Genomic DNA, 16995 nt, shown 5'->3' on the forward strand with positions numbered 1-16995 from the left:
ACCAAGTATCCTCCGAGACCCTGTTAACCACCTCACAAATCCTCACACCAATGGAACAGCTTCCTCCATCAACAGAACGCTCACCAAGAAGGGAACATGAGAATGAACAGAAGTAAGTGAGCTTCAAGGCAATGTACACTGACATAGATGGTATTACAAATAAAACAAGCGAACTTGGAGAATGGGCACTAGAAGAAAACCCAGACGTAATAGCACTCACAGAAGAAAAGCTGATGAAAACCATAACAATGCGATGTTTCCACAGGACAGCTATGTAGTGAGGAAAGAGAGAGAAGGAAGAGGAGGAGGTGGTGTAGCTCCGCTGATAAGAAAATACTGAAGTTTTGAGGAGATGGTTATTCAGGGCTGTGAAGATTTCAGTGACTGCATAACAGGTACCATAGCAATTGGAGAAAAAAAAATATAGTAGTAGTCATATATAACCCCCCACCAAACGACAGAAGACCCAGACAGGAATATGATAGAAACCACATGGCCACTATTAATGTAATAGAGAGAGCAGCTTCTGTCGCTATCAGGAACGGATCCAGACTACTAATCAAGGGAGACTTCAACCATGGGAAGATAGATTGACAGAACAGAGACCCACATGGAAGACCAGACACATGGAGAGCTAAGCTGCTGGACGTGGCAACAAGAAACTTTCTAAGCCAACACATCAAGGGACTGACAAGAATGCGAGGAGAGGATGGACCAGCCATGCTTGATCTGATATTTACTCTAAATGAGACGGATATAAGGGAAGTTAAGTTGGAAGCATCCTTGGGAATGAGTGATCACAGTGTATTTATCTATGAGTACTTGATAGAGCTAGGATTTATCTCCCCCCCCCCCCTCAAAAAAAAAAAAATAGGAAATAAAATGGCTGCCGTACCGAAAGGGAAATTATGAGATGAGAAAATTCCTAAGGGATATACCAAGGGACACAGAACTCAGAATTAAGTCTGTACAAGACATGATGGACTATGCTACCCAAAAGTGTCAGGAGGCAGTAAACAGGTTTATCCCTCACCAAAAGGAAAAACCGAAAAGCAAAAGAATAAACCATGGTTTAATAGGGCATGTATGGAAGCAAAGGAACTGAACAAAAGGGCATGTAGGAATTTCCGAAATAACAGAACACCAGAAAGCAGAGAGAGATACCAGAGAACCGGGAACTTTACTGTGAGAAGAGAAGCTGAGAAAAAGTTTGAAAATGATAGAGCTAATAAAGCCCAGACCGAACCAAAGCTACTCCACAGTCCCATCAGGAGGAAAACAACAGTGAAGGAACAGGTGATTAAACGGGTGAGGACAGGTACACATAAAATAACAAAAAGGTGTGTGAAGAACTCAACAAGAGGGTCCAGGAGGTCCTTACAATAGAACGAGGTGAGGTCACTGCTCTAGGAGAGGTGCAGTAAACCGGGCGGTCTTAGAAGGGTTCGGAATTACAGGAGATGAGGTCAAGAGGCATCTGTTGGATCTGGGCGTGAGAAAGGCTCTTGTCGCATGTGGAATCTCACCATGGGTATTGAAAGAGTGTGCAGAAGCACTTTGCTTGCTACTTGCCATAGCTTGCTACTTGCTTGCCACTTGTCATAGTGTATAGTAGGTCACAGGAAACGAGAGACCTATCAGAAATATGGAAGACGGCTAATGTAGTCCCAATACATAAAAAGGGTGACAGACAAGAAAGAATGAACTACAGGCCAATGTCCTTAACTTGTTTATAATGCAAGATGATAAAAAAGATCGTGAGAAAAAACCTAGTAACACATCTGGAGTGTAAGGGCTTTGTGAGAATCCATCAACATGGGTTCAGAGAGCGTAAATCTTGCCTTACAGGCTTAATAGAATTCTACGATCAGGTGACAAAGATTAAGCAAAAAAGAGAAGGATGGGCGGACTGCATTTTCTTTGACTGCCGGAAAGCCTCTGACACAGTGCCCCAAAAGAGGTTGATGCATATGCTGGAGAAACAGGCAGGAGTAACTGGTAGGGTGCTCCAGTGGATAAGGGAGTACCTAAGTATTAGGAAGAAGAGAGATACAGTGAGCGGTGAGACCTCAGATTGGCGTGAAGTCACCAGTGGAGTCCCCAGGGCTCTGTACTCGGACCAATCCTGTTTCTGATATACGTAAATGATCTCCCAAAGGGTATAGACTCATTCCCATCAATGTTTTCTGACGACGCCAAAATTATGAGAAGTATTAGGACAGAGGAGAATGGCTTGAGGCTTCAAGAAGACCTGGACAAACTGAAGGAATAGTCAAACAAATTGTTGTTAGAGTTTAACCCAAGCAAATGTAATGTAATGAAGATAGGTGAAAGGAGCAGGAGACCAGATACAAGTTATCATTTGGGAGATAAAATTCTTCAAGAGTCATAAAGAGAGAGAGAGAAAGACTTGGGGGTTGATATCACGCCAGACCTGTCCCCTGAAGCCCAGATCAAGAGGATAACATCAGCGGCATATGCCATGTTGGCTAACATAAGAGCGGCCTTTAGAAACTTGTATAAGGAATCATTCAGAACTTTGTATACCACATATGTCAGACAATCCTGGAGTATGCGGCTCCAGCATGGAGTTCATATCTAGTCAAGCATAAGACAAAACTGGAAAAGGTTCAAAGGTTTGCCACCAGACAAGTACCCGAACTGAGGGGGTATGAGCTACAAGGAGAGACTACGGGAATTAAACCTCACGTCACTGGGAGACAGAAGATTTAGGGGAGCCATGATCATCACATACAAGATTCTCAATGGAATTGATTGGGTATATAAAGAAAGACTATTTAACACAAGAGGCACACGCACTAGGGGACACAGGTAAAAATTGAGTGCCCAAATGAGCCAAAGAGTCATTAGAAAGAATTGTTTCAGTGTCGGAGTAATTGACAAATGGAATGCATTAGGAAGTGATAAGGTGGAGGCTTCATATAAACAGCTTCAAGTGTAGATATGACAGAGCTCCGTAGACTCAGGAACCTGTACATTAGTTGATTGACAGTTGAGACACGAGACAAAAGAGCCAGAGCTCAACCCCCGCAAGCACAACTAGGTAAGTACCTACCACAGCCACCCACACACTCACCCATTACTCTCTCTCTCTCTCACACACACACACACACACATACACATACACACATGTTTATATGTTTAAAAGCAACATTTGCAGAAATACTAAAAAAAAATAACTCTGAAGTAATGACTGCAGTGATGGAGGTGGCCATGAAAGCAGCCACCTCACAGGAGGCGGCACGCTCCACTAGCCAACTGCTGGAAAGGAACAGATCAGTGGTTGCTGTGGGTATTAAAGAGCAGGAAGGCTCTAATAGGAGAGAGTGGAATGACAAGGACAAAGCAGCAGTGAATGAAGTACTAAAGGCACTAGACATGGAAGGGGTCTGAGCATAGTATTGAGAAGGTTTTCAGGCTAGGTTGGTACAACAAAGACCGAGACAGAATGATAAAGATAGTGTTTGCAAACGAGAGCACAAAGGAGAAGATCCTATCAAGGAAGAGCTACCTGAAAAACGTGGGAAAATTAAAAAATGTATTCCTCCAGAGAGACATGACAAGGGAGGAGAGAGCCGTGGTGGCAGAAGCAAGGAAGAGGCGCAGGGCGAGAGGGGAAAACCAGGAAGTCACAGCTCCCAACACAACACCCCCAGAAGCGAGGGGGGAACCCACAACCAGCTACCCAGTAACACCAGAAGGGAGGACAACCCCGCCTCCCTCCTCTGCATAGAAAACCCCCCTACCCCAAACCCTCCTTGCCCCCACTCAAATGTTCAGCCAAATCTCCCTCCCCCCACACCCAATCCCCACCCTTCTACCCCTCCCCTCCTCCCGAGTCCTGCCTTCCCCCCCTTTCCTTCCCGTCCTCCCTCCCCTTTCACCCCATACCCTCCCTGTCCCTCCCCCTTCACTGGATCCCCCGCCCCTCATCCCAGTATCCTCTGAGACCCTGTTATCCACCTCACAGGTCCTCACACCCATGGAACAGCCTCCCCCACCAGCAGAACACTCACCGAGGAGGGGATTTCAGAAGGGACAGAAGAAAGTGAGCCTCAAAGCGATGTACACTAACATAGATGGAATTACAAATAAAGCAAATGAGCTTGGAGAAAGGGTACTAGAGGAAAACCCAGACATAATAGCCCTCACAGAAACAAAGATCACGAAAACGATAACAAACGCAGTGTTCCCACAGGACTATTATGTTATGAGGAAAGAGAGGGAAGGAAGAGGTGGGGGTGGTGTAGCTCTGCTGGTAAGAAAAGGCTGGGATTTTAAAGAGATGGATATTCAGGGCTGTGAAGGTTTCAGTGACTACATAGCAGGTACCGTAACAAATGGAGGGAAAAAAATTATAGTCGTAGTCATATATAATCCACCACCAAATGACAGAAGACCTAGACAGGAATATGATAGAAACAACATGGCCACCATTAACATAATAGAAAGAGCAGCTTCTGTTGCTAGCAGGAATGGATCTGGACTACTAATTATTGGAGACTTCAACCATGGGAAGATAGATTGGAAGAACAGAGACCCGCATGCAGGACCAGAAACATGGAGGGCTAAGCTGCTGGACATGGCAACAAGAAACTTTCTAAGCCAGCACATCAAAGAATCAACAAGAATGAGCAATGAACCAGCAATGCTTGATTTGATATTTACCCTAAATGAGTGGGATATGAGAGAAGTTAAGATGGAAGCGCCCTTGGGAATGAGTGACCACAGTGTATTGAACTTTGAGTACCTGGTAGAGCTAGGACTTATCTCCCCAAAAAAAGAACTAGGAATCAAAAGGCTGGCATACCGAAAGGGAAATTATGAACAGATGAGAAGTTTCCTACGTGAAATACCTTGGGACACAGACCTCAGAGATAAGTCTGTACAGGGTATGATGGACTATGTTTCCCAAAAGTGTCAGGAGGCAGTAAACAGATTCATCCCGGCCCAAAGGGAAAAATCCGAGAAGCAACAAAAGAATCCATGGTATAATAGGGCATGTATGGAAGCGAAGAAACTGAACAAAAGGGCATGGTGGAACTTCCGGAATAACAGAACACCAGAAAGCAGAGAGAGATACCAGAGAACCAGGAATGAGTACGTCAGTGTGAGAAGAGAAGCAGAGTAAAGTTTTGAAAATGATATAGCAAACAAAGCCAAGACCGAACCAAAGCTACTCCACAGACACGTCAGAAGGAAAACAACAATGAAAGAACAGGTATTGAAACTTCGAACAGGCGAGAACAGGTATACAGAAAATGACAGAGAGGTGTGTGAAGAACTCAACAAGTGGTTCCAGGAGGTCTTCACAATAGAACAAGGTGAGGTCACTGTGGTAGGAGAAAGGGAGGTAAACCAGGCGGCCTTGGAAGAGTTCGAAATTACGAGAGAGGAGGTCAAGAGACACCTGCAGGATATGGATGTTAGAAAGGCTGTTGGTCCAGATGGAATCTCACCATGGATACGGAAAGAGTGTGCAGAGGCACTTTGCTTGCCACTCTCCATAGTGTATAGTAAGTCACTGGAGACGGGAGACCTACCAGAAATATGGAAGACGGTGAATGTGGTCCCAATATACAAAAAGGGCGACAGGCAAGAGGCACTGAACTACAGGCCAGTGTCCTTGACTTGTATACCATGCAAGGTGATGGAGAAGATCGTGAGAAAAAACCTGGTAACACATCTGGAGAGAAGGGACTTCGTGACAAATCGCCAACATAGGTTCAGGGAGGGTAAATCTTGCCTTACAGGCTTGATAGAATTCTACGATCAGGTGACAAAGATTAAGCAAGAAAGAGAGGGCTGGGCGGACTGCATTTTCTTGGATTGTCGGAAAGCCTTTGACACAGTACCGCATAAGAGGCTGGTACATAAGCTGGAGAGACAGGCAGGTGTAGCTGGTAAGGTGCTCCAGTGGATAAGGGAGTATCTAAGCAATAGGAAGCAGAGATTTACGGTGAGGGGTGAGACCTCCGATTGGCGTGAAGTCACCAGTGGAGTCCCACAGGGCTCTGTACTCTGTCTTATCTTGTTTCTGATATATGTAAATGATCTCCCAGAGGGTATCGATTCATTTCTCTCAATGTTTGCGGACGATGCTAAAATTATGAGAAAGATTAAAACAGAAGAGGACTGTTTGAGGCTTCAAGAAGACCTAGACAAGCTGAAGGAATGGTCGAACAAATGGTTGTTAGAGTTTAACCCAACCAAATGTAATGTAATGAAGATAGGTGTAGGGAGCAGGAGGCCAGATACAAGGTATCATCTGGAAGAGGAAATTCTTCAGGAGTCAGAGAAGGAAAAAGACTTGGGGGGTTGATATCACGCCAGACCTGTCTCCTGCAGCACATATCAAGCGGATAACATCAGCGGCATATGCCAGGCTGGCCAACATACGAACGGCATTCAGAAACTTGTGTAAAGAATCATTCAGAACTTTGTGTAAAGAATCATTCAGAACTTTGTATACCACATATGTCAGGCCAATCCTGGAGTATGCAGCCCCAGCATGGAGTCCATATCTAGTTAAGGATAAGACTAAACTGGAAAAGGTTCAAAGGTTTGCCACCAGACTAGTACCCGAGCTGAGAGGTATGAGCTACGAGGAGAGACTGCGGGAATTAAACCTCACTTCACTGGAAGACAGAAGAGTTAGGGGGGACATGATCACCACATTCAAGATACTGAAGGGAATTGATAGGGTAGATAAAGACAGTCTATTTAACACAGGGGGAACACGCACAAGGGGACACAGGTGGAAACTGAGTGCCCAAATGAGCCACAGAGATATTAGAAAGAACTTTTTTAATGTCAGAGTGGTGGACAAATGGAATGCATTAGGAAGTGATGTGGTGGAGGCTGACTCCATACACAGTTTCAAGTGTAGATATGATAGAGCCCGATAGGCTCAGGAATCTGTACACCTGTTGATTGACGGTTGAGAGGCGGGACCAAAGAGCCAGAGCTCAACCCCCGCAAACACAACTAGGTGAGTACAACTAGGTGAGTACACACACACACACACACACATACATACAGACGGGATAGACAGGAGGCACTGAACTACAGGTCTGTGCCCCTAACCTGCATACCATGCAAGCTGATGGAGAAGATTGTGCGAAGAAAACATCTGGAGCGAAGGAACTTTGTAACACAGCATCAACATGGTTTCAGGAATGGCAGGTCCTGCCTCACAGGGTTACTTGAATTCTACGACCAGGCAACAAAAAATAAGGCAAGAAAGAGAAGGGTGGGCAGACTGCATATTTTTGGATTGTCAGAAAGCCTTTGATACAGTGCCACACAAGAGGCTAGTGCGAAAGTTGGAGACGCAGGCTGGAGTGAAAGGGAAGGTACTCCGGTGGATAGAGGAGTACCTAAGCAATAGGAGACAACGAGTCTGTGTGAGGGGTGAGGTCACAGATTGGCGAGACGTTACAAGTGGAGTCCCGCAGGGTTCAGTCCTTGGACCTATACTGTTTCTGGTATATGTAAATGTTCTCCCAGAGGGTATAGATTCGCTCCTCTCAATGTTTGCCGACGATGCAAAAATTATGAGGATTGAAACAGAGGATGATAGTAGGAGGCTACAAGATGACCTAGATAGACTGAGAGAATGGTCCAACAAATGGCTGTTGAAGTTCAGCCCGAGTAAATGCAAAGTAATGAAACTAGGCAGTGGAAACTGGAGGCCAGACACAGGATACAGAATAGGAGATAAAGTACTTAATGAAACAGACAGAGAGAAAGATCTAGGAGTTGATATCACACCAAACCTGTCTCCTGAAGCCCACATAAAGAGAATAACGTCTGCGGCATATGCGAGGCTGGCTAACATCAGAACGGCGTTCAGGAACCTGTTTAAGGAATCATTCAGAATCTTGTACACAACATATGTAAGAGCAATCCTGGAGTATGCGGCCCCAGCATGGAGCCCGTACCTTGTCAAGCACAAGACGAAGCTGGAAAAAGTCCAAAGGTATGTTACTAGACTAGTCCCAGAACTATGAGGCATGAGTTATGAGGAAAGGCTGCGGGAAATGCACCTTACGACACTGGAAGACAGAAGAGTAAGGGGGGACATGATCACAACCTACAAAATCCTCAGGGGAATCGACCGGGTAAACAAGGATGAACTATTCAACACTGGAGGGACACGAACAAGGGGACACAGGTGGAAGTTGAGTACCCAAATGAGCCACAGAGACATTAGAAAGAACTTTTTCAGTGTCAGAGTAGTTAGTAAATGGAATGCACTAGGAAGTGATGTGGTGGAGGCTGACTCCATACACAGTTTCAAATGTAGAGATGATAGAGGCCAGTAGGCTCAGGAATCTGTACACCAGTTGATTGACGGTTGAGAGGCGGGACCAAAGAGCCAGAGCTCAACCCCTGCAAGCACAATCAGGTGAGTACACACACACACACGATAGTATGTGTAAATAGTATAGTATGATATGTGTAAATAGTATAGATAGTATGTGTAATTTAGATAGTAAACGAGAAGGTCTCATAACAATAATGAGAGAGTTCATAGCGAGAGCGGATAACGATAGTTCACGACTGTTGATAGTCGGTGACTTCAACTTAAAATCCATAGACTGGGAAGCATGTGAAGCTAAAACAGAAGATTTCTGGACCTGTAAATTTGTAGACCTCATCCTGGAAACATTCTTGTATGAACATGTTAAACAAGCTACGAGGATGAGGGAAGGGGACGTCCCCTCCATGCTAGATTTGATATTTACCAGGAAGGAGGAAGAAATATTTGACATTCAGTACCTTCCTCCCTTGGGTAAAAGTGACCATGTCTTTTTGGGAATAAAGTATGCAATGCGTTATAATCTGGAAGAAAATATGACGGTCGATGCAAATGAAAAACCTGACTTTAGGAGAGGATATTATGGCAACCTTAGAAAAATTTTTAGTGAGTATAATTGGACAGACTTGTTGCTAGGCAAGGAAGTGAATGAGATGTATGTCAGGTTTTGTGAAATATATGATAAAGGTACAAAAAAATTTATACCAAAACAGAGAAGCAGAACTAGGAAACAGGATTGGTTCAACAGAAAGTGCGAGAGGGCCAGAGACCAAAAGACATAAAAATGGAATCAATACAGGAAGAGGCCGAACCCCCAAACATACCAGCGATACAAAGATGCGAGAAACATCTACATGGCAGTGAGGAGAGAGGCAGAAAGAAATTTTGAAAAAGGAATTGCAGACAAATGTAAAACAGAACCAGGTCTGTTCTATAAATTCATAAACAACAAATTGCAGGTAAAGGATAATATTCAGAGGTTGAAAATGGGAAATAGATTCACGGAAAATGAAAAGGAATTGTGTGAAACATTAAACGAAAAGTTCCAAAGTGTGTTTGTACAAAATGAAATCTTCAGGGAACCAGATACAATAAGAATTCCAGAGAACAACATAGAGCACATAGAGGTGTCTAGAGACGAAGTGGAAAAAATGCTCAAGGAGCTAAATAAGAACAAAGCAGTTGGTCCAGATGGAGTTTCACCATGGGTTCTGAGAGAATGTGCACCTGAGCTCAGCATTCCTCTTCAACTGATTTTTCAGGCAATCCCTGTATACAGGAGTTGTAGCTGATGTGTGGAAAAAGGCTAACATAGTTCAAATCTACAAAAGTGGAAGCAGGGAAGACCCCCTTAATTATAGACCGGTATCATTGACAAGTGTAATAGTCAAAATATTGGAAAAAATAATTAAAACTAAATGGGTAGAACACCTGGAGAGAAATGATATAATATCAGACAGACAGCATGGTTTTCGATCTGGAAGATCCTGTGTATCGAATTTACTCAGTTTCTATGATCGAGCAACAGAGATATTACAGGAAAGAGATGGTTGGGTTGACTGCATCTATCTGGACCTAAAAAAGGCTTTCGACAGAGTTCCACATAAGAGGTTGTTCTGGAAACTGGAAAATATTGGAGGAGTGACAGGTACGCTTCTAACATGGATGAAAAATTTTCTGACTGATAGAAAAATGAGGGCTGTGATCAGAGGCAATGTATCGGACTGGAGAAATGTCACAAGTGGAGTACCACAGGGTTCAGTTCTTGCACCAGTGATGTTTATTGTCTACAAAAATGATCTACCAGTTGGTATACAGAATTATATGAACATGTTTGCTGATGATGCTAAGATAATAGGAAGGATAAGAAACTTAGATGATTGTCATGCCCTTCAAGAAGACCTGGACAAAATAAGTACATGGAGCGCCACTTGGCAAATGGAATTTAATGTTAATAAATGCCATGTTATGGAATGTGGAATAGGAGAACATAGACCCCACACAACCTATATATTATGTGAGAAATCTTTAAAGAATTCTGATAAAGAAAGAGATCTAGGGGTGGTTCTAGATAGAAAACTATCACCTGAGGACCACATAAAGAATATTGTGCGAGGAGCCTATGCCACGCTTTCTAACTTCAGAATTGCTTTTAAATACATGGATGGCGATATACTAAAGAAATTGTTCACGACCTTTGTTAGGCCAAAGCTAGAATATGCAGCAGTTGTGTGGTGCCCATATCTTAAGAAGCACATCAACAAACTGGAAAAGATGCAAAGACATGCTACTAAGTGGCTCCCAGAACTGAAGGGCAAGAGCTACGAGGAGAGGTTAGAGGCATTAAATATGCCAAAACTAGAAGACAGAAGAAAAAGAGGTGATATGATCACTACATACAAAATAGTAACAGGAATTGATAAAATCGATAGGGAAGATTTCTTGAGACCTGGAACGTTAAGAACAAGAGGTCATAGATATAAACTAGCTAAACACAGATGTCGAAGAAATATAAGAAAATTCACTTTCGCAAACAGAGTGGTAGACGGTTGGAACAAGTTAGGGGAGAAGGTGGTGGAGGCCAAGACCGTCAGTAGTTTCAAAGCGTTATATGACAAAGAGTGCTGGGAAGACGGGACACCACGAGCGTAGCTCTCATCCTGTAACTACACTTAGGTAATTACACACACACACACACACACACACACTCACCATATATGGGTTCCCCTCTTTGCCCTGATCTTGCCAATCTCTACGTGGAACACTTTGAAACTGTTCTTCTTCTTCCTTCTATTGATACTCGTCCCTCTCTCTGGCTTCGCTATGTTGATAACATTTTGCTTCATGGCCTCATGACCTTAGTCTTTTCCAGCCTTTTCTCTCCTCTCGTAACAATCTGGCTCCTTCCATCCATTTCAAAGTTGAATGGGAATCTAATTCCCTCCTTCCTTTTCTTGACGTGGCCTCCCCAGCCTGGCCTCCCCAGCCTGGCCTCCCCAGCCTGGCCTCCCCAGCCTGGCCTCCCCAAACTGTCCTCCCCAGCCTGACCTCCCCAGCCTGGCCACCCCTGCCTCTCCTCCGCAGATTGTCCTCCCCAGCCTGGCCTCCCCAGCGTGTCCTCCCAAGCTTGGCCTCCCCCGCCTGTCCTCCCATGCCTGGCCTCCCCAGCTTGGCCTCCCCTGCCTGTCCGCCCCAGCCTGTCCTCTCAAGTTTGGCCTCCCCAGCCTGTCCTCCCCCGCCTGTCCTCCCAAGCCTGGCCTCCCCAGCCTGTCCTCCCAAGCTTGGCCTCCCCAGCCTGGCCTCCCAAGCTTGGCCTCCCCAGCCTTGCCTCCCCAGTCTGGCCTACCCAGCCTGTCCTCCCAAGCTTGACCTCCCCCGCCTGTCCTCCCAAGCCTGGCCTCCCCAGCCTGTCCTCCCCAGCCTGGCCTCCCCAGCCTTATTTACCGAGCCTGGCCTCCCCAGCCTAGCCTCCCCAGCCTGGCCTCCCCAGTGTTACATCCCCAGCCTGGCCTCCCAAGCCTGCCCTCCAAAGTCTGTCCTCCCCAGACTGGCCTCCCCAGCCTGACATCCCAAGCCTGGCCTCCCCAGTGTGACCTCCTCAGCCTGGACTCCCCAGCCTGGCCTCCCCAGCCTGTCCTCCCCAGTCTGTCCTCCCCAGCTTGTTCACCCCAGCCTGTCCTCACCAGCCTGACCCCCCCAGCCTATTCACCCCAGCCTGGCCTCCACAGCCTGGCCTCCACAGCTTGGCCTCTACAGCCTGGCCTCTACAGCCTGGCCTCCACAGCCTGGCCTCCACAGCCTGGCCTCCACAGCCTGGCCTCCACAGCCTGACCACCCCAGCCTGTTCACCCGAGCCTGGCCTCCCCAGCCTGGCCTCCCCAGCCTGGCCTCCCCAGCCTGGCCTCCCCAAACTGTCCTCCCCAGCCTGACCTCCCCAGCCTGGCCACCCCTGCCTCTCCTCCGCAGACTGTCCTCCCCAGCCTGGCCTCCCCAGCCTGTCCTCCCAAGCTTGGCCTCCCCCGCCTGTCCTCCCAAGCCTGGCCTCCCCAGCTTGGCCTCCCCTGCCTGTCCTCCCCAGCCTGTCCTCTCAAGTTTGGCCTCCCCAGCCTGTCCTCCCCCGCCTGTCCTCCCAAGCCTGGCCTCCCCAGCCTGTCCTCCCAAGCTTGGCCTCCCCAGCCTGGCCTCCCAAGCTTGGCCTCCCCAGCCTTGCCTCCCCAGTCTGGCCTACCCAGCCTGTCCTCCCAAGCTTGACCTCCCCCGCCTGTCCTCCCAAGCCTGGCCTCCCCAGCCTAGCCTTCCCAGCCTGGCCTCCCCAGCCTTATTTACCGAGCCTGGCCTCCCCAGCCTAGCCTCCCCAGCCTGGCCTCCCCAGTGTTACATCCCCAGCCTGGCCTCCCAAGCCTGCCCTCCAAAGTCTGTCCTCCCCAGACTGGCCTCCCCAGCCTGACATCCCAAGCCTGGCCTCCCCAGTGTGACCTCCTCAGCCTGGACTCCCCAGCCTGGCCTCCCCAGCCTGTCCTCCCCAGTCTGTCCTCCCCAGCCTGTTCACCCCAGCCTGTCCTCACCAGCCTGACCCCCCCAGCCTATTCACCCCAGCCTGGCCTCCACAGCCTGGCCTCCACAGTCTGGCCTCTACAGCCTGGCCTCCACAGCCTGGCCTCCACAGCCTGACCACCCCAGCCTGTTCACCCGAGCCTGGCATCCACAGCCTGGCCTAAACAGCCTGGCTTACACAGCCTGGCCTCCACAGCCTGACCACCCCAGCCTGTTCACCCCATCCTGGCCTCCACAGCCTGGCCTCCACAGCCTGGCGTTCTCAGCCTGGCCTCCCCAGCCTGGCCTCCACAGCCTGACCACCACAGCCTGTTCACCCCATCCTGGCCTCCCCAGCCTTGCCTCCACAGCCTGGCGTTCTCAGCCTGGCCTCCCCAGCCTGGCCTCCACAGCCTGGCCTCCCCAGCCTGGCCTCCACAGCCTGGCCTCCACAGCCTGGCCTCCACAGCCTGGCCTCCACAGCCTGGCCTCCACAGCCTGGCCTCCACAGCCTGACCACCCCAGCCTGTTCACCCCAGCCTGGCCTCCACAGCCTGGCCTCCACAGCCTGGCTTCCACAGCCTGGCCTCCACAGCCTGGCCTCCACAGCCTGGCCTCCACAGCCTGGCCTCCACAGCCTGGCCTCCACAGCCTCGCCTCCACAGCCTCGCCTCCACAGCCAGGCCTCCACAGCCTGGCCTCCACAGCCAGGCCTCCACAGCCTGGCGTTCCCAGCCTGGCCTCCCCAGCCTGGCCTCCCCAGCCATATTTACCGAGCCTGGCCTCCCCAGCCTAGCCTCCCCAGCCTGGCGTTCTCAGCCTGGCCTCCCCAGCCTGGCCTCCACAGTCTGGCCTCCACAGCCTGGCCTCCACAGCCTGGCCTCCACAGCCTGGCCTCCACAGCCTGGCCTCCACAGCCTGGCCTCCACAGCCTGGCCTCCACAGCCTGGCCTCCACAGCCTGACCACCCCAGCCTGTTCACCCGAGCCTGGCCTCCACAGCCTGGCCTCCACAGCCTGGCATCCACAGCCTGGCCTAAACAGCCTGGCTTACACAGCCTGGCCTCCACAGCCTGACCACCTCAGCCTGGCCTCCACAGCCTGGCCTCCACAGCCTCGCCTCCACAGCCTGGTCTCCACAGCCTGGCCTCCACAGCCTGGCGTTCCCAGCCTGGCCTCCCCAGCCTGGCCTCCCCAGCCATATTTACCGAGCCTGGCCTCCCCAGCCTAGCCTCCTCAGCCTGGCCTCCACAGCCTGGCGTTCCCAGCCTGGCCTCCCCAGCCTGGCCTCCCCAGCCTTATTTACCTAGCATGGCCTCCCCAGCCTAGCCTCCCCAGCCTGGCCTCCACAGCCTGGCGTTCTCAGCCTGGCGTTCTCAGCCTGGCCTCCCCAGCCTGGCCTCCCCAGCCTGGCCTCCACAGCCTGGCCTCCACAGCCTGGCCTCCACAGCCTGGCCTCCACAGCCTGGCCTCCACAGCCTGGCCTCCACAGCCTTGCCTCCACAGCCTTGCCTCCACAGCCTTGCTTCCACAGCCTGGCCTCCACAGCCTGACCACCCCAGCCTGTTCACCCCAGCCTGGCCTCCACAGCCTGGTCTCCACAGCCTGGCTTCCACAGCCTGGCCTCCACAGCCTGGCCTCCACAGCCTGGCCTCCACAGCCTCGCCTCCACAGCCTGGCCTCCACAGCCAGGCCTCCACAGCCTGGCCTCCACAGCCAGGCCTCCACAGCCTTGCGTTCCCAGCCTGGCCTTCCCAGCCATATTTACCGAGCCTGGCCTCCCCAGCCTAGCCTCCCCAGCCTGGCCTCCACAGCCTGGCCTCCCCAGCCTTATTTACCGAGCCTGGCCTCCCCAGCCTAGCCTCCCCAGCCTGGCGTTCTCAGCCTGGCCTCCCCAGCCTGGCCTCCACAGTCTGGCCTCCACAGTCTGGCCTCCACAGCCTGGCCTCCACAGCCTGGCCTCCACAGCCTGGCCTCCACAGCCTGGCCTCAAGAGCCTGGCCTCCACAGCCTGGCCTCCACAGCCTGGTCTCCACAGCCTGACCACCCCAGCCTGTTCACCCCAGCCTGGCCTCCACAGCCTGGCCTCCACAGCCTGGCCTAAACAGCCTGGCTTCCACAGCCTGGCCTCCACAGCCTGCCCTCCACAGCCTGTTCACCCCAGCCTGGCCTCCACAGCCTGGCCTCCACAGCCTGGCGTTCCCAGCCTGGCCTCCACAGCCGGGCCTCCACAGCCTGGCCTCCACAGCCTGGCCTCCACAGCCTGGCCTCCACAGCCTGGCCTCCACAGCCTGGCGTCCCCAGCCTGGCGTCCCCAGCCTGGCCTCCACAGCCTGGCCTCCACAGCCTGGCCTCCACAGCCTGGCCTCCACAGCCTGGCCTCCACAGCCTGCAGCGCTGATTATTTTTAAACACTATTTCCTGTTCAACTTAATACTTGGCGCTGCTCCCAATAATATTGTGGTGGTAGAATATTGTGGTGGTAGAATATGGTGGTGGTAGAATATGGTGGTGGGAGAATATGGTGGTGGGAGAATATGGTGGTGGGAGAATATGGTGGTGGGAGAATATGGTGGTGGTAGAATATGGTGGTAGAATATGGTGGTGGTAGAATATGGTGGTAGAATATGGTGGTGGTAGAATATGGTGGTGGTAGAATATGGTGGTGGGAGAATATTGTGGTGGCAGGAGAATATTGTGGTGGCAGAATATGGTGGTGGTAGAATACGGTGGGTGTAGAATATTGTGGTGGTAGAATATTGTGGTGGTAGAATACGGTGGTGGTAGAATCCGGTGGTGGTAGAATACGGTGGTGGTAGAATACGGTGGTGGTAGAATATGGTGGTGGCAGATATGGTAGTGGGAGAATATTGTGGTGGTAGAATATTGTGATGATAGAATATGGTGGTGGTAGAATATAGTAGTGGGAGAATATTGTGGTGGCAGAATATGGTAGTGGTAGAATACGGTGGGTGTAGAATATTGTGGTGGTAGAATATTGTGGTGGCAGAATTTTGTGGTGGTAGAATTTTGTGGTGGTAGAATACAGTGGTGGTAGAATACAGTGGTGGTAGAATACAGTGGTGGTAGATTATAATGGTGGTAGAATATTGTGGGTGAAGAATATTATGGTGGTAGAATATGGTGGTGGTAGAATATGGTGGTGGTAGAATATGGTGGTGGTAGAATATGGTGGTGGTAGAATATGGTGGTGGTAGAATATGGTGGTGGTAGAATATGGTGGTGGTAGAATATGGTGGTGGTAGAATATGGTGGTGGTAGAATATGGTGGTGGTAGAATATGGTGGTGGTAGAATATGGTGGTGGTAGAATATGGTAGTGGTGGAATATGGTAGTGGTAGAATATGGTAGTGGTAGAATATGGTAATGGTAGAATATGGTGGTGGTAGAATATGGTGGTGGTAGAATATGGTGAGGGCGGGGGGTAGAATATGGCCAAATACACTGGGCAACTGATCGTGTACAAGCTATGTATAATTACCTCACAACTGAAGCGACGAGAGAACAAGACAAGCAGACAACGGCAGCAGCAGACAACAGCAGCAGCAGACAACGGCAGCAGCAGACAACAGCAGCAGCAGACAACAGCAGCAGCAGACAACGGCAGCAGCAGACAACAGCAGCAGCAGACAACGGCAGCAGGCAACAGCTGACGATGGTTTGGCCAAAAACTAGGCAGCATTTCTTATATACATCTCCCACCCAGACTCCTCCCACCCTGTCTCCTCCCACCCCTGTCTCCTCTCCACCCTGTCTCCTCTCCACCCTGTCTCCTCCCTCTGTGTCTCTTCTCCACCCTGTCTCCTCCCACCCTGTCTCTGCCCACCCTGTCTCCTCCCTCCGTTTTACCTCCCACCCTCGTCTCCTCCCCACCCTCGTCTCCTCCCCACCCTCGTCTCCTCCCCACCCTCGTCTCCTCCCCAACCCCGTCTCCTCCCCTCACCCCGTCTCCTCCCACCCCGTCTCCTCCCCACCGCCGGCCCTCCCCACCGCGTACCCTCCCCACCCTCCCCCAGTATCTACCAGCAGGCGTCCACAAAGGTCAACAACACCACCTGAGGTGATGTGTAAGATAATATCTCGGAAAAATTTTCCTGT

General features: G+C 50.2%; 1 protein-coding gene across 1 annotated transcript in view; it reads right to left on the bottom strand.

Moving 5' to 3' along the window:
• The window catches only part of LOC138364306 (leukocyte elastase inhibitor-like), a 57891-nt gene extending 41337 nt beyond the window's left edge, over positions 1-16554 (bottom strand). Inside the window, exon 1 of the mRNA XM_069323907.1 lies at positions 16379-16554. The gene's annotated coding sequence lies outside the window, so the exon portion shown is untranslated. The remainder of the gene's footprint in view (positions 1-16378) is intronic.
• Positions 16555-16995: the final 441 nt, after the last annotated feature.

Source organism: Procambarus clarkii, chromosome 13 (assembly GCF_040958095.1).
Source record: "Procambarus clarkii isolate CNS0578487 chromosome 13, FALCON_Pclarkii_2.0, whole genome shotgun sequence".
NCBI classification, from domain to species: Eukaryota; Metazoa; Arthropoda; class Malacostraca; order Decapoda; family Cambaridae; genus Procambarus; species Procambarus clarkii.